The 26224-nt window shown below is 37.9% G+C and overlaps 1 pseudogene; it reads left to right on the top strand.

Annotated features, from left to right (window-relative positions):
• Window positions 1–30: 30 nt before the first annotated feature.
• LOC122334666 lies at window positions 31–24821 on the top strand (annotated as a pseudogene).
• The last annotated feature ends 1403 nt before the right edge of the window (window positions 24822–26224 follow it).

Genomic DNA, 26224 nt, shown 5'->3' with positions numbered 1-26224 from the left:
TTGTAAATTAAGAAACATTTATGGGTTAAAATGGACTACCACGACTTCAAAACGAAGCTCGTTGCCGAGAGGGAGAGAGAGTGGAAGATCTGTTTGAATGGCGAAGGTTGTAAAATTGGGTCGCGGCACATACGGGCATGTTTATAAAGCGAAGCGTAAAGATAACGCAGATAAGACACACGCGATTGATGGACGCGTTTCACTCACTCTACGCACTTCTACTGTCAGTGTGTCTGTGTGTGTGCAGGGTTAATTCATGTATCTGGGTGAATTGCGTGCTTGGTTATCTCTGCCCTGTGCGATTGTTTTTGTTTTCATAAGCGCACACTTCAAACGGTCCACCTCCAAACCAACGTGATGTATGTTTCACTGCCTGCTTGCAAGAAGTTCACGTGTATTTTACTGTTCATGTGTGTTCATGCTTTCACATCGGGCAGGAGCTTACATGCTTCGGCGATCAGCCTTCCTGTGGTGCTCAGAACGCACTTGTCATGTTTACATGTTGTTCATTTGTAGTGAGCGAGGTGTCTGCAGGAGTTCACGGCACGGGCTGATCCGTGCAGAAGTTCTCGTTTTCTAGAAAGCCTTTCAGAGAGTTCAGAAAGGCATGTTTACGTGTGCGAAGTTCTTACTTCCTAGAGTTTACGCTGGCATGCACAATGGCATGGGATTTATGTGGTTCAGCCGTTGTACAGGGAGTTAACACCACAGTGTTATATAAAAGTAATAAGTGATTTGGATCAATCAGACCAGCACGTGATGATATGAAAATATCTATTTCGTCAGAATTCTGATGATAATGATGCTAAGCAAGGATTTCGAAAAAGGTACAAGCTGACCACTGTTCCTCGTAATAAAGGCTGTGTTGAGATGATATTTTTTGAGGAGCTTCAACGGACCACCAGCTGCTCATTCTCTACACCTTTATTCAAAAAATATCTTTGTATTGAGCAGAAGAAAGATAACTCGAGAAGTCGATGGTAAAGACTAGCATGTGTGAGCAGCAGCATTATCTCACAGTGCCATTCGCTTCTCCGCTAACTCAGAACGTGATCGCAGTGTCCCGCGCTGTTGCATGTCAGGATGCTGGCTGATTATTGACCTTTCTTAGACGGTCAGAGCAAAGAGAGATTGTGGCACTGGATGTGTGTGTTTGTGCAGGAGTGCATCGTGCTTCTGTACCATCTCTCTGGTCTCGCTCGAGCTGCTGTTCAGCAAGTTCCTGATTTGAGAATCTAGGAAGTTTGGATTGAAACGGTAGCTTACTCCATCTGTCTGTCCACTGCTGACTCAAATCGCTTTGTAGTTCTCTGTAGGCTCAAAGCGCGGTGAGCTGCCTCGGTCAGAGACAACACACCACACACACACACACACACCACTCCACTCACTCACTCACTCCACTCACTCACTCCACTCCACCACTCACTCACTCCATATGCATGTCTAAGTACACTCATGCGCTTTGACTGGGGCTGCTATTTAATCTGTGCTGTTGTTTCCAGTAAAAGTATTCCTCAGTGTTGAATTGTGTGTGTGTGTGTAATGTGTTGTTATTCATTCCTAGTTGAACTTTGAAGTTGAAAGCATGCATAGCCTTCCACTCATGGAGTGAATCTAATATAAAAATCAGCTAATCTCTCTAGTTACTTGTTAGTTGACCAGGGTGCAGTGGATGGGAATTATGGTTTCTTGTTTTTTCACAAAAATCTCTTCCTGAATTTATTCAATATTTTAGGCAAGTGCTTATCCAACATACACCAGCTTGAGTTATGATTGGGTAGATTGTATATACAGTCCAGTATATATCTCCTGAGTGAAGATCAGCACAGATCCACACATTGTTTGCATATAAGCAGTGAACAATATTAACTGCAATGACTTCAGAGCTGTTGATGTGTCGTGAAACTCTTTGGCAAGCATATGTAAAGTTAGTTTATAGTTAGTTACACAATGTCTAAAGTGGACTGCCGGACAAAAGTACAGGCAGCTGCATACACTACGTGTTCTCATTCCATGTAGAGCCACCCCACAAACTCTTTAAGCACAAAGGTAACTGCAATAAATCTCAACATTACTAAAATACTTATATGTCAAAGATAACTGAACACTGGACACGAGCAAGCCTTTCTCTTCTCACAATCTTCTGGGTTCAGCCTTTGACGCGGCATTCATGTGGTTTAAGAACAGCTCACTCTTTCATAGATCACTCATTAATTATATCCTGGGATGAAAAAACGGATAGAAAGATATGCTGGCACGCGCATCCTGATTGGCTGTTTGTTCACGATGCGTCAGCGCGGCTCGCAAGCGCATATGTCAGGCTTATAAGGCTGGGAGTTTCGCGTTTGCGTTTTAAGGTTTGAATGATGATGTAATTGGTCATGTGAAGCTAAATTATAAATTGTAAACCAAAGCAGGTATGGCGTAAAATTGTCAGAGTTGATTCAGATAGATGAGGCTAAAGGCTTTCTAGAGCAGTATAGATTTGGAATTGCATTTATTTTGCAGGCGTTATTCATTCGATAATCTGTTTATATATTTGTAATGACTTCTGAAGAGGTGGTGCAAAGGCTTTATAGTCTGACTCTCACGCCAACGTCTGAGCGGTTTTCTGTTTGGCCGCGTGCTGAACAAAGCGTGAACCTGTCGGGTAATATATTTTGCATTGACTAAAAAAACCCCAAGGTAATTTGGATTCTTCTTTGTTAACTGATTGGATTTAGTTTGTGAAAAGTCTCAGAGCAACAGTAAACACGTACGATACACACCTTCGGATAATGTAACATATTGGTGCTTATTCACGGAAAAATATTAGTAATGGCTTGGTAATTGGTTTCTAATTATAGAGGTATTTAAGCACTTCCTGGAAAATGTTTGCATTTCATTATAGTTAAGTTACAAAAACATGCGAACAAGTGTTGTTTGTTTTTAGGAATGTTAGCTTTGCAGAGTTAAATGTATGATAAAATATAGATATTGCATTACAAATAAAGGCAAAAAGAAACATATTGTAGTTCTGAAATAGTGCGCCATTTTAATATATAGTTTGTGCAGTGAAACTGCATTGTGTGTACATTTTACATAGCGTTATTATTATTATTATTATACTGTTATAGCTTAAATATAAGCTACTGAAATACAGTAGATAGTTAGCGTTACTGAATGTGCCTAGATGTCTTTCCTCACCTTTAGTAATGTTGTGTTTGTGTTTTTACAGGAAGGGCGAGAAGGAGTATGCACTGGAAACAGATAGAAGGCACTGGTATTTCCATGTCTGCCTGCAGGGGAAATTGCTGTGAGTTACTTAAAAGCTCATTTTTAAACTACTTTGCAACTTGAAACATTCTACAGTTCTTCATCAACAGAGGACTCCAGAAAGTATGCAGCACTAATTTCAGTGAATGATGCAACTTTAACACAGTTTTGAAGATATAATCATGATATTTAAATACTAGACTACTGTATATGTGTGTAAGTTTGAGATACTTTACTAAGCGCTCCGTGTGTAACCAGCACCAGCTAAAGAAAGCCTTTCCTACCTTGCTGGTATTTGCTAAAATAACCGGAAAATGTTCTTATCGTATTTTAAGGCATTTAATTAAACTCAGGACCATTAGTTTTTTTTGATTGTAAGGCAGTGTTAGTTTACAAAAGCAGTTTAGAGATTTGGTTTAAAGAATTAGTAAAGAATTAAATTGGCTGGATAGTGGTTTTTGTTTTTCTTTATACCGTTACTTCCTTATACAATTAAATAATTGTTCAGCCTTGGTAAAAATGAACAAGGACGCCTGTGAAAATTAATCAGTTTTGTTTATGATTCATTCATTCATTCATTCATTCCCAAAATTCAGTTAAAGAGGGCGAAAATAAATCACGTCATGCAATAAATACAAAAACTACTGAATAAAATCTATCATCAATTGTGGCCAGTCTATATTACAGGATAACATTAAATATAATGGATTTTCCCCTCTATTTTCAGTTGTTTACTTCTGTGTTAAGATTCAGTTTTTTGTTTGTTTGTTTTAATAATAGACCAAATGAATTGCAAATTTATTTTCATGAGCTTCTCTGTTCACATTAACCAAGGGTGCCAATAAATCTGACCGTGACCACGAAGGCATAATACTGGAAAGCATTGTTTTCAATATCTCACGGTAGATGAGAAGCTGCAACAGTTCAGGCTGTTCTGCCTTATTTTAAAGGCGTTTTTTTTTTAGTCACGCAAATCAGCCATACTCTCCAATCGCATGACAAAAGTGTCCTCATTATCATATGGCTACCACAAGGTTAAAAATGTTGTATTTTTGCACAAAAGCTTTGTGTGATCTAATTGCACTCCAATTATTGCCCAGCTCATGTTTCTTACTATTTATTATCTTCTGTGACTATGTTTTTGCACCAGAATGACCCTAACCTGTCACAGACTCAGTGAAGTAATGGTGGATCCTGGAGAACGTGCTTTGAATGCGGCTCAAGTGAGTCAGTCTAGTTTGAATGCGGCCTGTGGCTCAACTTGCTTTCTGTTGGTCTGTAAGAATGACAGTAAAATACTAAACCGTGACGTACAATGGCTCATCTTCGGTAGCTTGATGCAGACTTTATCTAGGGCTTGGTTGCAGACCTTTCGGATGATAAACATGAGGGGAAGTAAAAGACAGGTTAAGAGATGTCTATGTTGTGAGCAGTGGTAATGAAGGGATTAGATGAATGATGTAGCGGCAGCATTAACTATTCTGGTGTAACTGAAAAAATAGCTTAGGTCTGAGCACAGAGCCCTGTGGAAGTCAGCGTGAGTCATTACACGTGCTTGAATAACAAGGAATCAAATTTCCTTGATCTTCCCTGATCTTTTTCCGTGATCGTTTTCAAAAAGGAAAATTCTGTCATTAATTATTCACCCTCATGTTGTGGTGCCAAACCCTTAAAGGGATAGTTCACCCAAAAATGAAAATTTGATGTTTGTGTGCTTACCCCAAGGCATGCGAGATGTAGGTGACTTTGTTTCTTCAGTAGAACTCAAAGTTGAACTCAAACCGTGCAGATCTGTCAGTCATATAATGCAAGTCGATGGGCATGCAGTCTTTGAGAGTAAAAACATGCACCACAAATGCAAATTAAACCTTGCAGCTCATGATGATACATTAGTGTCCTAAGACAAGAAACAAAACTTTTTTTTTTTTTTTTTTTAACCTCCGATACACCACAACGTCTGACTCATTCTCAACACGTAGCGCACATTAAGGTACGAATAAATGAATAAATAACGGCTGAAGGTTGTTACTAGGCACAATGCTAAAAGCCTAACATGAGATGTTATAACACATTATAAGGTTTTTTTATATGCATCTGTGTTGCATTTATGTTGCAAACAGAAGGAAGCTGTATAAATACTACTATTGCTTAAGAAAAGAAGCGGTGTGGATTGTTTTGTGGTTTTGTCACAGTGTAATGCAGCTTTGCAAAGAGGCTGTTATGGATTAAAGGATGAGGTTCCTGTGCCTCTGCAAGCAACACTAATAAATGGCCCATAAATAGTTGTGCTTATTTGCATTAGGCTGAGTTAAGTGCTTTGCTCGCCTACCAGCAAATGCACGGGCAGTGCTGGATGTTTTCTCTTACATCTGTCCTGTTGTCTGAGATTGTGCGTGCCAGCTTCACTGTTAAATGCGAGGGCACGTCAGCGCCACTGTTTGTCTTTCTCTCGGTCCTAATCAGTTTGTTCTGAAAAGAATTGTAAGGTGTGGCCACGTTTGAACCAACTAATCTCGAAACAGGTTCAGCGGCCTCGCGTAGAACAGCCACAGCGGTTTTAAAGAAAAAAAAAATCTATGGTTGATTCTCTGCTCGCAGGAACATTTGATTTCCTGACTCATTTAAAAATACAGGAAGCTCATCTCTTTTAACCAGCGTTAATTTTAACTTCGTTTTAGCCGTAATCTTTTGACTAAAATACCATTTTAGTTTTAGTCATAGTTTAGTCGTCTGAATTGTTGAAATATCATATGATTTTAGCTCGACTAAATGTACAGTAAATTTAGTCAGCTAAAGCATTTGTTAAGCATTTTTCTAACATTCCCAAACCCATTATGTCATTTAGGTTTTATCATGATGACCACTGATTTAACTCTGGTGTTATGTTAAATATAACCACTTTTCATAAAAACAAAGAACATGGCTTTCTTTACAATGAAATACCAATAGTTATATAGGCTAGTTATGCATTTTTTTTATATCAACTTGTTTACCATATTATTTAGAGCAGATATATTTATTTATTTATAGAAATACATTTTAATTAATCTTTAGGACTACTAAGTGATTCAGTCAAGAGCAGTGAGTGATTTTTCTTTTTGTTGTTTAAAATAACATCAGTAGCTAAATTAGGCTGCTATGCCTTTAAAACCGAATCCACGGATGCAACGTACTGATTGACGCATGTTCTCTTACTTTCACATAGTGAGATTTTTGAAGGTTTAATGAGTTTTTTTTTATGCCCTGCAGAATAGATCAGTAGGCTATTACATGTTGGAATGAGTTACGTATATAACCTTTGAACAGCGCAGCAAAATCTTATTCAGATCTAATCCTCTAATCGTCCCTCCCTAACATTTTCATCTCATTTTGATAAAAGTACACTTCTGCTCAATCGTGATAATAAGTGAATAAATGCATAGATAAATAAACACAATGAATACAACAATTTCCTTTTTAAAGGCATCATTTTTAAGCACATTATAAGTTGTAACATAAAAAAAAATAACAATACGTTTTCTTAAAATACATCACACAAATAACTCTGTTGTTGTTGTTGTTGTTTGTTTAACTATGAACAGTTCCTTTCCTTAAGTCTTAATTGTAGTGAGGGCAGATCAGCTATGTCACCCAGTGACATTCTAGACATGCCTTGTTTCGTTGTAACAGTGTCCCTGTGCATAGTTTCTTTTTAGTATGTGACCGAAGTGCATATGTTCTTTATTATCGCTATGTATGATTCAATGCATAAATTAACTTACATTTTAAATTCTAGCCTCAATTTTTATTAGCATTTTTCTTGCAACACATATTATGCTTATTAATTAAATGTTCAGTGTAGACCTTAATTCTATTGTGATTCTGTTTGTCCACTGGGATTTTTACACCCGTTTTATGATCTGTCTGGTTAAACTTACTACTTTTCTATACAATAAAAATATTAGACATCTCTTACGCCATTGCCATCATTTATGTCTGTAGCACAGACAACATTGCATTTTAATAATAATTGCAATGATTAATCAAACACAGTGGGACAGGTTTGAGCCTCAAAAGCAATAACTGTACCAAAAACTTGTCTATTTGCTTCACAACATCTTTGCATGCCAAGTTTCTCAAAGAACCTTAGCATAGAATTGATTCAGTAGCACAATTAGCCCAGGTCTTTCCTGAGATTAAAAACAACTGCATAACAACATTGTTGTTGAGGTTGAGACGTCATGGGTGTAGAGGTCTCAGAAGGCCACATTATGAGTCACGGCACTGTGCATTGTTGTTGTGCTGCTTGCAGACAATTTGTCCATTGAATTGTGTTTAAATTGTTTAAACCTAGCTGTTCTTCGGTGTAGTGTGATATCATGTACTGTCTGACTACCTGTTTGGACTTATGTTGCTGTAACCGTCAAACTAATAGGATCAAACACTCTCTTTCTCAATGTCTGAATATCTGACCTCCATTGTTGAACAGGCAAAACAGTAGTCATATTGTTCCAGAGCTGGGTGAAAGGTGTTGAAGTTGGCTAGTATCAATTGGTAATTGTTATTTGGACTTTGGTTTCATCATTTTAGGTCCATTTTATAGCTTAATGTCAAACTGCATCCTATTTTTGTATTGTGTTTTGATCATTTTCAACATGTTTTCTAGTTTTATCTTTTGCATGAAGTGTAAAAATTTGAGCTTTAAAGCGCTAATCTAAATGATTTTTGTTCACATGCTATTTTGCCAAAAGTATTCGCTCACCCATCCAAATAGTCGGAATCAGGTGTTTCCAATCACTCCATAGCCACAGGTGTATAAAATCAAGCACCTAGGCTTGCAGACATTTGTGGCAGAACGGGTCGCTTTCAGGAGCTCGGTGAATTTGAAGCGTGAGAACTGCGGGTTGCCACCTGTGCAGCAAATTCAGTCGTAAAATTTCCTCGCTCCTGACTATTCCACAGTTAACTGTATTATAAGAAATCTGATCTAGCAATCTGATGGACAAGTCTGGGTTTAATGTTACCAGGAGAACGGTACTGAATGGTACTGACTGCGTTGTTTGGTGGAGGGGGATTATGGTGTGGGGTTGTTTTTCAGGAGCTGGGCTTGGCTCCTTAGTTCCAGTAAAAGGAACTCTGAGTGCTTCGGCATACAAAGACATTTTTAGACAATTCTATGCTCCTAACTTTGTGGAATTGGAACGGTTCCATGGAAATCTGGAACGGAACGGCTCTCTTGGCCGTGACAGCCGGAGCAGGATCCATGGAGAACAGGAACGTGAACGGCTCTCTTGGCTGTGACTGTGAGCTGGATCTGTGGGAAACAGGAACAGAATGGCTGTCCTGGCTGTGACTGAGGAACAGCTAGTCGGAAGAACTAGTCAGAAGCTTTAGGCTGCTCTCCCCAGATAGAATAGCACTGAGCTCCCCTGCAATCGTCTAAAGTGACGTAAAAATCAGCAGAGCAACTTTTTAAAATAGGCTAGCTTCATAAATAAACAGCGGATTTGAGTTTTAAACAACTAATTACTGGATCGAAAAACTCTTAAAACTACACTTTATAACACAATAGCAGTAATGTTTTAACAGTAATAAATAGTGAGTTTTTGAGGATTGGCGCTTTTACAAATCCACGAGAACAAAAGAATGCATATTGAGAAACACTCTGATGTAATCTCACGGACAGAGCGGAACGCGGTAAAGGGCATCTTATTATATCACGCAAAAGTGCAGATTGCAGTCGACCAATCAAGGTTCTGCAGATAGCTCCACCCTTTTCTGCACTTTGCTGCGCTAGCACTCTTACAGTAGGGTACCAAAAAGTGGTACAGTATGGTTTAATATTTTGGTACATTTCAAAATTGAAACTGACATAATTACGCACTGTACCATACTGTAGCTGAACTGTTTACCACTCCAGTGGAAACAAGCCATTAAAATACTCACAGAAGCTTCCTTGAAGCAGATGACCTCTAGTCACCCTTCTGGGGGAAGTCATCTACACTACCTGACACAGCAGCGTTAAAATTGAACTGGAAGTTAAGTGCTGGGCGTCCGGTCAGAGGAGAACTGACCCCAACTGAGTCTGGTTTCTCCCAAGGTTTTTTTTTCTCCATTCTGTATGCATGGGGTTTTGTTTCCCTTGCTGCTGTCGCCTCTGGCTTGCTTGGTTGGGGACACTTAACTTCTAGTGACTATCGTTGAATTGACTACAGAGACCGCCTCTGCATTTAATAAGAAATTGGTCACTTTCGTCATTATACATCCCTGTCATTATACTGTACAGTGCTTTGATGCAACCTGTGTTGTTAAAAGCGCTATATAAATAAAAATGATTGAAAAAATTGATTGAAAAAGAGGAGTAGGAGGAATTGTACCACTGCTTGGTGCATCTGTGGTCTGATCTTCTGTCAAAGATGGTGCAAGGAAAGGAGAGTGTTGGAATTGTATATCCATCTGCAAATTGGTAAATGGAAACAAAACTGTTTGGAACTTAGGGTCACAGGAGAAATGCAGAAACATTGCAAGCCATAGGTGAGACTGAGAAAAGGGAACTGAAACACAGGTCTGTAGACCAAATAAATGAGCAACTAAACACAGGTGAATGCAATCACCAAAGTCAGTTGCATTAGGTCAATCAAAGAATCAAACACGGCTTGTATCTTACAAATACAAGTTACATTGCAGTACTGATTTTAGTCTAGCAAATAACTATTAAAACAAGCTGCATTTTTACTAACCTATACATCTTCGAGTGGTTATCACATGTCCTCTGAAGCAGATCGATGGGTTTTTGTAACAAAAATATTTCTCATTTTAAAATGATTGTCTAAATCACTGACGGCGCGTGCCTGAGTGCACGCTTACTGACTTCATATGTCGCCATACATCAAGTCAGAGGTCAGCCAAGAAGCCAAACTCAACGCTCTTTCTGAGATGCACATGTGACTGAAGTCAGTGATTGTAGGTTATAATAAAAAATTGATTTCTGTTACCACAGCTTTTTTATTAATGCACCGCTTACACACAAACACGCATACATTTTGCGTAGCTTTCCCATCTAGGTACATGTTAATACTGTTCCACGACTTTTATTTAAATACTGAAATACAGTTTAAATACTAAATCTCTTCATTATATTTTCCTGCAAGGGAAAATTGTAGTTTTTGCAGCAAAGAAACATGCACAGATGTGCATACAGGCAACTTCTCTCCCTCGAATATTCCCTTACCCCTACCCCACCAACTAAAAGAGAATCTAGACACCCCTTCACATGAATGGAGGGTCGGGGAAAGAGGAAAGGCCAAGGGTAGAAACGGGATTGGGCCTAAGACTCTCTCGTTCCCAAAGAATGACATTCTTCACATATTGCAAAACCATCTAACCTGCTGACTATCTGTTAAACTGCTTGTTAAAAGTAGTAATTTAGATTAGTTTCTTTGCAAAACAGCCTACACTTAGAGCAGGAATTCTCTGGAGCTACCTGCCTTGCTTTAAGGCGGTTGTTTAGAATCACCTCTTATGGGATTTGAACTTGCAGATATGCAGTTGCCAGCCCAAATCTGTAATTACTTGTGCACACCATGTCATTTGTTTGAGATACTCAACAGATTAACAGCATGGCTAAGTAGACATGTACAGTCGAGGTCAGAATAACTGACCCTCTTGGTAAATTATGAAGAGAGCCAGAGTTCAGTTACAGGAGTCAGTCTTCAGAGCTAAACATTGTCTATCCACCTTATTCTTCTAATAAAAAATGGGTGTGTATATATATATATATATATATATATATATATATATATATATATATATATTCTCATACTTTTTTGGCAGCTAATGAAAGTCTATGCCATAGGCTTACTTCTGCATTGAATAATAATGTGGATACACGTGATTTATTAACGCTATCCAAATGTGATTTGATTGTTCGAGATGGATGTTAACCCCTAGGGTCAGTATTTGTGATAGAAAGTTTAATCTGCATTGCAGTCATTTCAACGTTTTGACATGTATGTGACATTTGGAAAATGAACAGGTGTAGGAACAGGTGTCTCTCCGTCTTTCTGCAGTTGCTGAGAGAGTTAAAGCATCCAAATGTCATCGCCTGCAGAAAGTATTTCTCTCTCACAGTGACCGCAAAGTCTGGCTCCTGTTTGACTACGCTGAGCATGACCTGTGGGTGAGTACACATGCACTCAAGCTATTATAATGTCGCACTTGTTTTCTACGTTATGTGTTTACGGAAAAAAGAAATTCCTAACATTTTCAAAATCATTTGAAAATGGTAACAGACCTTGCATTTAATCAATAAATTAGCTGAGAAAAAACAACTCAATATTTATATTTATATCTTACATTTTCAAGGGCTTGATACATTTTAGTGGAAGTTCTTCACACAGGTAACGTCATCTTCTATTTAACAGTGCTGCTTTTTAGCTGATTGTCTTTGTAAAAGTGCGTTAGGTCGAGTCTTGCCTAGTTTTTAAGATGCAGTGTCAAGTTAAAGGAGTTGTCTGATCTCTTTTGAAGTATAGCACAGTTTATGCTTTGAGCTACATGACTTTGAATATCATCAGAGTTTGTTGTCCTTTTCTGATCCTAATAAATAGATAAATAATAAAATATACATTTTAAACTTTTCACATGAGTTCATTGAATCATTCAAATTTTTCAAATTTATTTTATAGTTTTTAAATTATTAATTTATAAATGCTATATGTTTTGTGGTGAGGTGCATCGCATTTCACAATCTGAACAAACATCAAATTATCTGATATATTAAGAGACTTAGGGCTAGATTTACTAACAGCTTCGCCAGTGCAAAACTGTCTGTGTTAAAGAACCACTGTCAGGATTTACCTTAAACCTTACGATTTAATATGTGAAAAGCACCGATGAACGCCGATCTTCCTGCATACGCCATTTCTTATTGTTTTTTCAGATGCATGGGAGGAGAGTGTTTAAATGAATCACGCAGTACAATCTGTTTACTGTATGGATTTTCACGATGGATTTGATGTGTGTGCAATGTCAGTAAATCATCCATAGAACTTTTACACTCCTATCTGCCCTGTTGGGATTGTGCTCTCGTGCTAATTTGCCCGTTTACTAAATTTGGCCCTTATTGACCTTGAAACCATTAGAGGCATCCTCTGATCTGCGTGGTTTTTCATCGCTTTCTGAAAATCGATTGCTCTGATGTTTGCCACCTCAACCGTGGTTAAGCAAATATGCAAAGTGATCAAGAGAGATCGGTTGCTACCAAATCAAGGCACCTTAGCAGAAACAAAATGAATGCAGGAAATAGTAATCAGCTATGCGTGCAGACGCACAACTCTTATGCAACTTTCTACCAATTCTTATGTTGTAGCACATCATAAAATTTCATCGAGCGTCAAAGGCCAACAAAAACCCATGCAGCTACCAAGGGGATGGTAGAAGTCTCTGCTTTACCAAATCTTAGATTGCATTCATTACCTGCATGCCAACTGGGTCCTGCACAGAGATCTGGTGAGTACAGACACAAGCCATCTGCAGAAGTATATAGTATAACAGAAACAGTGACTGGTACACAATTTTCATAATTATTAGCTAAGTTCCTTTTTCAAAAATGAAAGGTGCTATATGTAGGATTGACACAGAGTGGTTGAATTGGGAATTGCAGTCCAGATTCAAAATATTGGAGGTTTTTTCACCCGACGACTCCTACTCAGACGCACATGCAGTTTGAAATGAAATACGCTGTGTTTTCAACCAACTGGCAACCTGTGGATCTGAAACATGATTGGGTAAACTGGCGGTGGGCAAGGTTTCACGTACCAAAACAGAAGCCCGACGTTCGGCCGGAACGCACTTTTCAGAGGAGAATAATTGACTGCAGCATTGTTTTTAGATAAACAAGTATGTTAACTTGGCATGTTTCTTAAATATCTGCAAATATATTCTAGTATTTTTATGCTTCCAGTAGAGTCAAAACTCCTAATGTACAGCACCTTTAACATTAAAAATAAAAATAAAAATAAAGAATTTTTTTAAAGAACCATACGTTACTGTGGCGCATTATGTGCAGTCAATCTGAAACATACACATAAAAAGAAATTATGCTTTTCTTTTTAGACTGTTCTTGTCCTGTGTGCAGAGTTTAAATGCCTTCTTCAGCAATTAAATCATCATTCTCTGGCGTTTGCCTTCTTGTTAATAAAAAGGTTGCCAGGTGTGGTACAGAAAACTGAGCCAAAACACATTGATAATAGGATAACCATTATTGTTAAAATGGAAAAATAAAGAGATGTTTGTCAATGACTTTATTAAAGAAAGTAAAATGAATTTAAAAATGTGAAAACTTAATATTTGATTAGTTACAGCTGATTAACAATATCATTTACTACACAGATGTCTGTATTTTGTGAAGGTGTGTTTTAGCTTTTTTTAATCATTGGCTACATTTTGCATGCAAATAGATTTATGTTAAGGTACTATTTGACGGTCAAAAAAATAAACCAAATTATTCGTGCAGTGTTAAGAGGGTGTTAGCGTCGTTAAAAGCATCAGCACAGACTGGGACTGATATGGATTGAATCCAGTGGAAAGTGTCACACACGGATTGTATTTTCTGCACTGTTATGTAATCCCATCGATCCCTGCTGTGTCGATCAATGACATGCTCCGTCATTAACCTAGTTGTATATAAGAGTAATAGACATTGTTACACTGCTCAACAGCTGACTTAGTCAACATGAATTAGAAATGGACAGCAGGACAGCTGAAAAAAAATGCTGTGTAAAGTGTTTTAAGTGAGAGTTCACCCAAAAATGATAATTCTATCATTATTTACTTAACTTCACTGGTCAAGCATTTATTTACTGATCTTAGATTAAACTAATTGTTTTTAATAAACTAACACAATGACGCCCTTAACAGTTCTTTTATGTGAAAGACGCTTACCCAACTTAATTAAAAGCCTCGTGTCTTTAACTCAAGTATAATTAAGTGCTTTAAATTATTTACTTTTTACATACAACTCCTGAAGATTTGGAATTCACCACAAATTAAGAAGTGATACCGGTCAAGAGTAATTATAAATAGTAGCAAGAGGAGTTTATTGAGGAAAACTCTTGGCGACTATGTGCTTCTAACCAAAAGTGGAAACCTTTTCATTTAATAATAACATAAAGCCATATCTTAGTATTTATTAGTAAAGTATTTTTTCTTCATACAACAGAGGTTGACATTAACTATGTTACTTTCAGCTACAGTTGATGTTGAAAAATGATGTTTGTTTTTCTCTAAAAAAATATAGCAATATATGGTTTTACATAAAGGTGAGTAAATAATAATGGAATAGTTATTTTTGGTCATCTGTTCTTCTAACAGAGGCAGCTGGGTTATTTTGGTAGAAACTACCAACTTGTTACGTGACTCAACCATGTGTGGGGGTTTTGAATAATAATAATAATAATAATAATAAAAAAATCATAATCTATTACTGTCTATAAGTTCAGGAGAAGAATGGAATGCATAAAAGCTTAGAAATTACATAAGGGTTACAAAATCGAACAGAATTTTTATTTCGGGGAATTATTCCTGAAGCTTTGCCTGTGCGATGTTGCACTGACTCTCCACGCATGCATGTGCTAGATGCACGCTTTTACATTATTATACAGGCACGACTAGTGTTTGCATTCAGCGATATCATGTCAACGTTAACATGAATGGTAGTTACGTAAGTATTATTTTTTCTTTGCTTTTTTCGACATTGAGGCCTGCAGGTTTACTTCAGAAAGACTTCCCGATGGTCGAAGTGAATTCTAGTGAATGATAGCAGCAATTTCGAGATGGCAGTATTGTTGAGTGAATTACAGAAGCCTTGTGGTTGCTGTTTCCATAGCAACATCCCCTCATTAAGGCTCATAGAAACTCAAGCGTCTCGGAATAATTAGAAGACATCGTTACTTACTGATGCAACGGCCAGTCACCCGCAATCACGTTCAGATCCGTGACGTCTGTCTGTCCACTGCATTTCATTTTGTAAAGCATGTATTATCTGTATTAGTGCCACCAAGTTAGATAAACATACAGAATCCAGTGGACATAAAATAAAGCACTCACAATCTTAAGAAAGCAAGACGGCTAATTAATTTGTGCAGTTTGGAAAACTATTTTTGCAATTCTATTTGCTGGCTTTATACACTAAAAGAAAAACCATTTGTTGTTATGAGCGCGCGTTCTGAAAGCATTCACATGCTTTGTTCGATTTTCTATATGGTTTTAGGTTCACTTCAGCATGGCCTTCAGAAATATTAACACCCTGCAACAGCAGTGCAATGAATATTATAAGATGCATAAATATTATAATGAAGATGCTGTCTGCCATACGAAGAGCGATAGCTCAGCAACTGCCACAGCTTCCCCGTGAGACAGAATATTTCCATAAACAAAATCAGTGTCATGGATATATGGTTCATACAGGTGTGAACAGATATACAGCACTGCATCGTTATTCGGTCTTCAGTGTCACATAAACCTTCACAAATCATTTGAGAATCAACAATACTAATATTTATTTAGAAACCATGTTATACTACCATTCAAATTTGTGTTTATTAATGGAAATTAACGCTTTTCTTATATAAATATGCACTAAATTGATCTAAAGCGGCATCGGAAACACATTATTAATCAACACCATAAACTAAATATGTGCTTTTGAACTTTCAATTTATCAAAAAAAAATCACAATCTATTAAGCGAGCAAAACCATTTTTTAGACCATTTATTAATAAGAACAATTATTAATAACTGATCACCAGTGATAAATGAGCAACAAATCATATTTTCTGAAGGATCTAGACTAATGATGCTAAAGGTTCAGATGCTAATCACAGCTATCGATTGCATTTGAACATATATTTAAGAATAAAATATTTCAGTTTTTACAAATATTTCAGATATAAATAATTAAACATTAATTATACATTAAATGAATCATACTATAATAAGCATTGCCATTTATCGTATTTTGATCAAACAAATGCAGCCCTGGTGAACAGCTTATTTTAGAAAAAAAACGATGATGTGGTGATGATTAATAAAGTCTGAACCACCGTGTACTGATGTACTGTACTGATTTAGATTGTAGTAAAATTTGCACATCCATCTGTTCAGGATGTTTGGACACATCATTTATGGTCATTTGTGTTCTTTGTCTTTCAGAAACCTGCCAATATCCTGGTCATGGGGGAAGGCCCAGAGCGAGGAAGAGTCAAAATTGGTACTGAAAATACCCGAAAATGTTGCAAATTATCAAGGAAGAAAATGAGATTGTAATTCAGTAGAAACATTTTTGGTCTACTAGTTTTCTATTTAGGTGATATTGTCAGTGTTTCGAGAGCTTAAGCAGCTGTAGGGTCAGTCTGTGCAAATGTGAAGCCATTGTCTTACATAAGACACTATTCTGGGTGGTGACTACTCAGGCCTGTCGCCACTATTTTTACCAGCCAGTGGAATTTGTTATTGTGTTTGGTTACACTGTGGCTCTCGGTCTTATCTTGCCTCACTTGAGTACTGGAGCCACAGCATGCAAGCAGCACAACTAATTATTTAATCTCTCATGGGTTATGACACACGGGTCAGAATATGGTCAACAATTTCCATTATGTTTCTGAAAATAGCACAATTTCTACTTTCCTGTTAATCAAGCGCTTAGGGGTTGCCAGGTCTGCACGACAAAACCAGCACAGTTGGTACTCGGATATAGCTGAGAAAAATGTCTATGAAAAATTACAATCAAATTTCATCCTCAGTTGAAAAAAAGGAGGGAGTTTTGCGGTGTAAGAGTATCCCAGTTAAACAGGAAAACCGCAGACTTGGCAACACTTATGGTCTCTAGAATGTTCTCAATGTTATTTCAATGCATTTATTATTATAATTATGATGCCACATTGTCACTTCATGGCCCCTAAAACCCACCAGTTATTTAATAATATTAAGTGAAATACTTACAGATGACTAGCAGACTATTGTCTTCTTCTATGTCATGAAAAACCAAATGTATTGCTCACCCAAGGCTTGAAATGACCTTCAAACATGATAGGAGTGGGCCATTTATGGGTTTCTGTGTTTGTTTTTCTTAGCCGATATGGGCTTTGCCCGACTATTTAACTCTCCACTGAAGCCCTTGGCCGATCTGGACCCAGTAGTCGTCACGTTCTGGTACCGGGCACCCGAACTACTGCTCGGGGCGAGACACTACACCAAAGCAATTGGTAAGTTGTGTGTATTTCAAGCTGTCTGTCTGTAGTCTTTGTTATCTGTACTCAATATTCTTTGACTTCTTTTCAGATATTTGGGCAATAGGCTGTATCTTTGCAGAGCTATTGACGTCAGAACCGATCTTCCATTGCCGACAAGAAGACATAAAGACCAGCAATCCTTTCCATCACGACCAGTTAGATCGCATATTCAGCGTCATGGGCTTCCCAGCAGGTGAAGGAGCTTAGCTTATCTTATGGCCACCTTTGCTCTGCCTCGCTATACTACTCTCAGGAATTCATTAGATTAACCTCACTTGTTTTAGACTGGATCAGTTTACCTGAATCTAAACTGGACTGACTGCTCATGGCATTTCCTGGCTGTTGTATTGGTGTAAAAATAAATCTGCTGAGGTTTTATCTCAGTAAGTTATTTCAGGATTTATCTATGATAGCTTTTTTTGTTTAAGATTAGGAGCAAGCAATTTAAATTAGCGATGTACTTGACTTACCTCTTCTTATTTCGCTTAAGTTTAAATATTGTATGTGTTTTTTTTGACTTTTTATAAAGCCTGTGATCTTTTGTCCTTGTGTGGGCCCTCTTCCCAGCTACAAGTTTGATATATTACTTGCGTATATTAGTGCTACTGTTTTGAGTCATTTGGTTTTCACCTAAATGTGAAGCTTTTTGCACAGTGATAAAAGACTTGTCATTGATTTGTTGAATCAGTGAATGGGTGATTGGTGATGGTTCATATGAAATGGATTATACCACAATAATTGACCAGCATGAAAAAAAATGATGCCGCAGTTGCTGCAAGCGGTTGTACAGAACATACTGGAAATAGAAGACGATGTGAATTGCCCACCCAAAAACGTTGATATTTCATAGACGTGACGGGGACAAATACTCAAGGGGTAGTGAGGGTTCATAAGCATGAACCAAACAAAGGGAAATTATTGAGATAATCAGACAACAGGTGAACTGAATGAGTAATTAAACAGAAAACTAGACCGAATAGGGCCAAAGCAAAAACGGAGCACAAGTTACATAGATATTTAGGACCAGATTTACTAAACAGGCTAAATTAGCTTGAGTGTGGCAGCGCAAAACAGCAAAGGGCCGATTATAACCAGGCATGTGAAATCTACTACAAACCACTGGTGTAGTATGAGTTAAGATGGGCTTTTTGGGAGTGAAATAATGGTGCAAACACCAGTAAACTGACTCAAACTTCAGTAAATCACCTTGCACGATTTATTTAAATACTCTCTTCCCTTAAATTTGCATTTGAAAGTGAAGCTTCCACAAATGCATATACAATAAGATTAGCTGTGCTACATCTTTTCGTCACTAATTTTCACTTGGTGTCTTTAGTAAAATCCTGAAAATAGTTTTTTAACACCGAAATTTGACGCAAGATGCTTCTGAAAAGCTCTTGTCTGCTGCTGAGGTTATTAGAGAGTAACTACAGATGTGACAACTGCATTTTATTTTACAGTACAGGCTCTTAGGTGTACTTACAGTATGAGTCGAGGTTAAGTTTAGGGCTAGAATGAGGGTTAGTACCTTGTTATTTACCTCTTTATTGTAATTACTCTAAGTATATGTGCATGGAAGACTCAAGTAGTAAATGCTGATGCTTTATTTGTAAGTACGGTGTAGCAAATGCACACTATAGCAGCAAATAATTGTATCAAATGCATAATTTTCATAAGTACATAGTAGTTCGAGTCCTTATGTTATTATCACTCAGTATTTGGACTGGCACTGTCCACTATTATGTTTATGTGTAATTTCTAGATAAAGACTGGGAAGATATCCGGAAAATGCCAGAATATCCCACTCTACAGAAAGATTTCAGAAGAACCACGTGAGTAAAGCTCTTTACCAGAATAACAACCAGGGCTTAAAAGCAGGGAAAACTCCCAGCAGAATTGATATTTTACGTTTCTGTTCTTACCTTCCAAAACGGTTTTCTAGAAAACAATACCGGTTAATCATTTTATTTTATTATATAGCAACTCTGCATATATATCTGATCTGTCTTTTAATAACATGTTTCACATAATTAGTTCGTATCATTTAAATGTCTTGTGTCTTATCTTATAACCGAAAGTAAATGAGTTTACCTCACATTCGTAATTTCAAATAAACGTTTCTGTTCAGAGCGATTAAAATAGTTTTTTTGTTCGTGTTAAATATCATTTGTTCCCGTTTTTTTGTTTTGCGTTCCTTGAACCAGTTCAGAGCCCTTAGATCTCAAATGTATGTATTGTGCAAAGACTAGCTGTACCTCGAGATTTACCATTAAGTGTGTACATATTCATTCTTTGAATGTTTTTTGCAGATATGCCAACAGCAGTCTTATTAAATACATGGAGAAACATAAAGTCAAACCAGACAGCAAAGTGTTTCTCCTGGTGAGTTTATTGTCCGCTCGTATCAAAATGGAAATCAACTATAACACGGTACCAGTGTTTTTTTAAATGTGTTTACTTGTGTAAATCATTTGCTTTAGTGTTGCAATTTTAGACATTCCTTTTGCTAATATTGCAATAATTCAATAAGAGTTTGTAACTGATTCCTACAGTAGCTAATGGCATCTATCTATTTGTTCTGTATCGGTGAGGTAGTCTATTAAATTGCCACAATTTAGTGTTCATACATACAATATGACCAAAAACCATGCCATCTTGTAGCTTCATCCTTCCTACAGTAATTAATCGAATCTGATCTAGCTCCAGAAATTGCTGACTATGGACCCCACCAAAAGAATCACTTCTGAGCAGGCACTGCAGGACCCATATTTCCTGGAGGACCCCTTACCTACGTCTGAGTAAGACTCGTTCCACATGCTGAGTGATCTTAGAGTAGAAAAGTCAATGACCGAAAGTATGTAGACACCCAAACACCAGTCATATGTACTTGTTTAAAACAGTTAGCATTAATAGAGAGTAGGGCTGGGACAATAAATCATCGTGGATGCATCCTGATTCCTCTGTAATCGATTCTGAGCAGCACATGGCGCTCTACTCTAGTTTTATCCACAGACTCAGATGCTCACGAAGAAGAGTGCTTGTGCGTCACGTTATTAGCTCAGAATGCTTTTATGACACAAGATTAAAGTAAAAACCCTTGTAGTTCGCTTCAGCCCTTTTTTATTTTATTACTGATTATTTTAGGCTCAAGCCTGGAATTAAGCGGAGCACGGCTGTTTCTAAAGCATGCAGCGCCATCTGCGGTTCAAAACTAAGCTCAGAATCGATTCCAGAGGCATCGCCATGCATTCGGAAAATCTCGAAATGATCCAGGAAAAAAATTCTGCAACGATTCATCGTCCCAGCCCTCATAAAGAGTTAATATTCTCTAAAACGCACCCAACTATAGAAAGAAAGCTATGGGAAGTTAATTTTGTGTGGTTGTCTCATTCATGTCTGAGCTTGAGACTCAATGTATCAATTTTTATAAAACTCACTTTATTAATTTTCATGGTGAAAGAGGTACTCGATTCTCTAGAGTGTCATTCTGTGCCATTGCGATACGATTTGTTTTCACTGGAACCTAGCCAAACCCTTAAATTAGAAGCGGGTGTCTGCTTTCATTTCACTATGTAGTATAGCATACCACAAATATTAAAACAGCTTTTACAGCGGCTTAAACAGGAACCACAGTTGTTCACCTGCCATTAAGTAACCCAGTTGCAGTTCTTTTAAAAACTGCTTTAATGTGTTCTGTGTGTGCATGTGTGTGTTTTTAGTGTGTTTGCTGGATGTCAGATTCCCTACCCCAAACGAGTTTCTAAGCGAGGATGAACCGGAGGAGAAAACAGAGAAGGTAACAATGGATGATTTAAAACTTTCTTATTTTGATAAGATGTGTTTTCATGTGCTTTGCAAGAACCATTAGAACCACTACTACATTATATTTATATGTGTGTGTGTGTGTGTGTATACATATATATGAATAAAATATGCAGTCATTTTTTCATTTTTGGGTAATTACATGTAATTAAACAGCCCTAATTTGCATGAATGAAATTAATGTAAAATAATCTGCCAAAATTGACATAACCTCAAAAGCGCAAGGATCATTTAAGATCAGGGCCGACTGGATTCATGATGTTTGTGTTGTACAGCTTCTGCCTAGGGCCGTTGCCTGCCGTTAGTCAGGGCAAATGAGACAAGTTTTTACAGAAATAAAAACCTATTATAAAATTAGATGTTACAAAAATCAATCAATGCAAGTATTACAAAATATGACCTTAAAAGTGTAAAATTTGCTAGTATTTATAAAGTAATTCTGTCCAACAGCGACACCAGCTGTTCACTGAGGACCCTGCTTTTTAGGGTCATATTACAGTCACATCTGCTTACTGGGATATAATATTTTAAATGATAATGATTTAAAATTAAATGGCAACAAATGATCGTGACTCCAAAAATTGCCTATATAAAAGTTAATAATATTAATACAGTTGTGCAAATTTTGCATCATCATTAAAAACGCTGCATGCAACTGAGAACAGTAAATGTCATTTAGGTCTTCTGGACTTTTTTGGATCTATATTTCTATGGCTTCAGTGCTAATAATACTGGCTTTGTTAATAATTGTTTATCTGACCATATACTTGTTATGTTTAATGTTTTCTGTCCATGTAAACTCTCCACTCTTCAGACGTTTTTGTTGTGTTCCCACCTTTTTATTTCATCCACAGCTCTAGACTTTACAGAAGTTTATATAGCCACCTCATTGTGGAGGTTTATTAGTTCTCCTCTCCTTTTGTTGGTCCAGAGAAATTAGTCGCATTTGAACTATGTTTGTACAGTCATTGTTTACTCTGTTGCTCCGTATAAAGTCAGGAAATATAAAATTGACTTAAGAATCCATGGACTTTTTTCACGTTTTGAGGGAGAATTTGACCGAGAGCTGTGCAGGCGTTGATGTAATTTGACACTTTTAATGCATCTACAGTTCTGTTTTCAACCATAAATAAATGATTCGGTTCAGCAGGAGGGCTGTGTTTAAGTCCACCTTCATACACCTACGACGTGTTGCTGAAATACATTTTGGAAAGAAATGTTTTCTCTCTCAAGGACAGATTATTTACTGTCTACTTGTGGGGTCCCTCTGGGACTTGTCATAGGACCCATGTTATTTTCCTTGTACGTGCTTTTGTTGGCCTTACAATTTATTTGATTGAAATATGGTGCAGATCGTGTGGGTTATATTTGCTTTTCAGACTATCAACCACCGAACTCGTTTAACCTTGCGGGCTTCTAAACCAACGCAGTTGAAGAGCTGGCTTTAGCAATGTCGTAGGTCTGAAAACCTCAAAGGACATTGTGACCTTGGAGCGAGGCATCGGTGCTTAAAGGAGATTTTCCCTGTACTGCAAGCTACTTTAGATGAAAGCGTCTGCTAAAATGACTGCTTTCTTATAGTCTCTACTCTCTAATGCTCATTTGTGATGTTGCTCATTCCAGTGTAACTAAGAGGGAAGCTGAGTGCCGAGCAAGAGCTCAGATAGCAGCGTTGTTAAGCTATGGACTCAGTCACTGAAGGATGAAATGTATTCAGGCAAAAGGCAAACAAATGCAAACAAACAAACACACACAGCATAAAATAACCATCTTACATCTGCAGTGCTGGAGGGAGCTAATATTTACTTTTACATTTATTGGCTTCGGCACACTGCAAATGCCCATTCAACTGCTGCTCTTCTGGGTAGCACAATTTCAGGACGGCTGTGAGTGTATTTGAGATGAACTCGCAAAACATATCTGAAGCACGCGTGCATTACAGAGGCCTACGGACGTGGATTGGGTTTCTGACACGCGAAAGCCCCGATTTACAAAAGGTTTGCATGTACAAAAAAAAAAAAAAGCTAAGAACGTATTTACTTAAAATGACATCTTTTATTTTCAGTGAGTTTCACCTGATGAATTTGGTCATTTGGAACGTTTCCTCCTTCATACACACAACACAAAATTATTCATGAGCAATTTTTTGGTCAATATATATATTTAAGTGAACATCATAACGAAGCTTTGACAGTCTGTTGCTGCCCAGCATGTCAACAAATATCTTAGCTTGTTTTTAACACGTATTCCTAGCTATGTTTTACAGCAACTTACGTTTCAGAGCTAAAAATAGGGCTTTTTAAATTACTGGTTGATTAAAACAGATGTCTGACTGTGTCTTTGAAGTGGACGATATATATATGATATTGCGCCAGTCAATATAAATCAATTAAACCGAGCAATCGCAACAAATGAATTCATTCAATATCCATCAACAAAGCCTGTATAGTGTTTGCAATGGAAATAATAAAAAGTAAAAAAATAGCGTAAATTGAAAAGACAAGTGACATCAACATCTTCCGAACAGAATAATTTTTCAGCGAATGCCAAAAGTGGAACGCGGTTCAGTTTTAAATGAGGAAAAAAATCTCGTTCAATGCGGTTTTGCAAAAGTTTATTGCGAAGTTCTGAAATGAATAATTTATGTTAAAATGGTTGTCCTGCTTTAAATGTCTAATAATTAAAGGTAGCATTCAAAGCGCCGTGATGTGTTGTGTGATCTTCAGAACCAGACGCAGCAGCACCAGCAGACGGCTGCACAGACGCAGACGCAGACGCAGACGCAGCAGGCTCCAACCCAGCAGAGCTCGGCGCAGACAAACGGCACATCGGGCGCCGCAGGGGCCAACACGGGCCCCTCCATACAGCATGGACAGGAACAGGGGCCACCAAACAAAAACCTCGCACCTCAGGAACCAGTGTTCTTCAAACAGACTACCAGGTAAAACGCGCCAGACATTATTCATTCATCATTGCTGATTGGATTGGATAATGGGTATGAACACTGGGAAAATGATGAATACTTGCCAAGTCTAAATCTGACTAAACTTGCAGCAGTAATCACTAACATAAATAATTTTTAACACATCTTGGCGTAGCGTGTAGCACAATCTGACAGTCGGAGCTGAACAGACGATGCGTGTAAACCAAATGAATGTTTATTATGTAACAATATACAAGTTAGCTGTGTTCAGCTCAGCATTACAAGAAAAACTCGGTCAATGCGAAACACTAGATCGTTTCAATAAATCATAGTTTTTTCTTCATTGCAGCACTCCAGCTCGCGGCTTGGTTACCAGAGCAATGTCCAAGGCTCTACCCAGTCGCAAAGCACTATGGGATACTCGTCCTCATCTCAGCACTCTCATCAGTCTCATCGATACTGAGACTCAAAGACATACGTAAGCACTTAAAAAAAGAAATATTAACCGCAAGCTAAACGCCAGGCAAGTCGGCGTTGTCCTTCAAATCAGTTGCTGGTCTCTTTCCGTAACATGGTCCCGACAAACCCACGTTTCTTCCCTTGCAAAGCCGCCTGCCGTCCCGCGATTCTCAGCAAATGCTACTCCAACCAAAGCACAACTTTACAATCGCTTTCTTTTGCTCAGAGCTGCTCAGAAGAACCAGAGCCACGATTGGGCTTTGCAGCATCTCGGTTTTTCAACATACTGTATTAAAACTTCCACCAGCTCCGACACCAACCTAATAGTCTGCTGACTGCTGAGCATGCTTACTCTTCTTTCACCACCGTTAAACCAAAACAGTCTCGCAGTGCTATTCGGGTCAAAGCTGCAGAGCGAAGTAAAACGAGGCTTTTTGCAACGGGTCGTTAAAGCTGCCATCCCAGTGGCCGGCATCGTACCTACCAGATCTCTCCATTTACAGTGTTCCGGTGACAGCTGCATGGTGCGACCCACATATTTGATTTTGGGTTCTCGCCGTTCTCTTTTCGTGGTTGAGGCTGGTTGGGACACCATCTCAGATCAACTCGTGAAATGAAGTAGATCTGAGGGTTGCGTTGTTAGGACATGGAATAATTTGACCCTGTGAATGCGTGAGATGTTGTATCTGTCTGATATGTTCATTCAACTGAAAAGTGACTAGTGGGACACCAGTCTAATATGTAGTCCGTAACACGATCTAAACTTTGCAGCTATCGCGTTTATTTTTTTGACTTTTTACCTCATCTCGAGGCTTCCTGAGATTCCCCCGTTCGACGACCCCGAAACAAATCAAATAGAGACATCTACAGTATATAAGCAATTGTACATAGGAAGCAAAATCCCCTTTTTATCTCTCTCCTCCTCGTCTCTCGGTAAAGGAGCTGCCTGCATGTACGGACAGTCGAGAAGAGGCTGGATTTGTGTAACGTGCATATTTTAAAGACTGAACAAAGAGCATCTCTCATAGCTATTGTGCACTGCATTATTACACACATCTTTATTTTTTTGTTGTGTAAGAGATTTTTATTTATTTTTTTTTTTGTAAAATATACACTCACACAATACACTTTTCAGCCCTTTTTTTTGCGTTAGTTACAACGATAACAACCAATAAAAATAACATCAGCTATAAACGAAAATGGACATGGTTTACTCTTTCTTATTTTTTTTGTTTTTGCGGAAGAACATGTTTTAGGATTTTGGTCAGGACTAAAATCTCTAAATCCGTGTGTGTGCGTGCGCGTGCATGGATACACGTGTGTGTGTGTGTGTGTGTGTGTGTGTGTGTGTGTGTGTGTGTGTGTGTGTGTGTGTGTGTGTGTGTGTGTGTGTGTGTGTGATCATCCGGGGCAGCTAGCAGTTGAACTGCTTCTGTGACTGTTATTTCTCGTCTCTTCTTTGTGTTTTATATGCTTTTATAATCTGTTTATTGTT

Source organism: Puntigrus tetrazona, unplaced genomic scaffold (genome assembly GCF_018831695.1).
Source record: "Puntigrus tetrazona isolate hp1 unplaced genomic scaffold, ASM1883169v1 S000000609, whole genome shotgun sequence".
Classification (NCBI taxonomy): Eukaryota; Metazoa; Chordata; class Actinopteri; order Cypriniformes; family Cyprinidae; genus Puntigrus; species Puntigrus tetrazona.
Note: the sequence above shows the minus strand (reverse complement) of the source record. Positions and strands in the feature narration are given on the sequence as shown.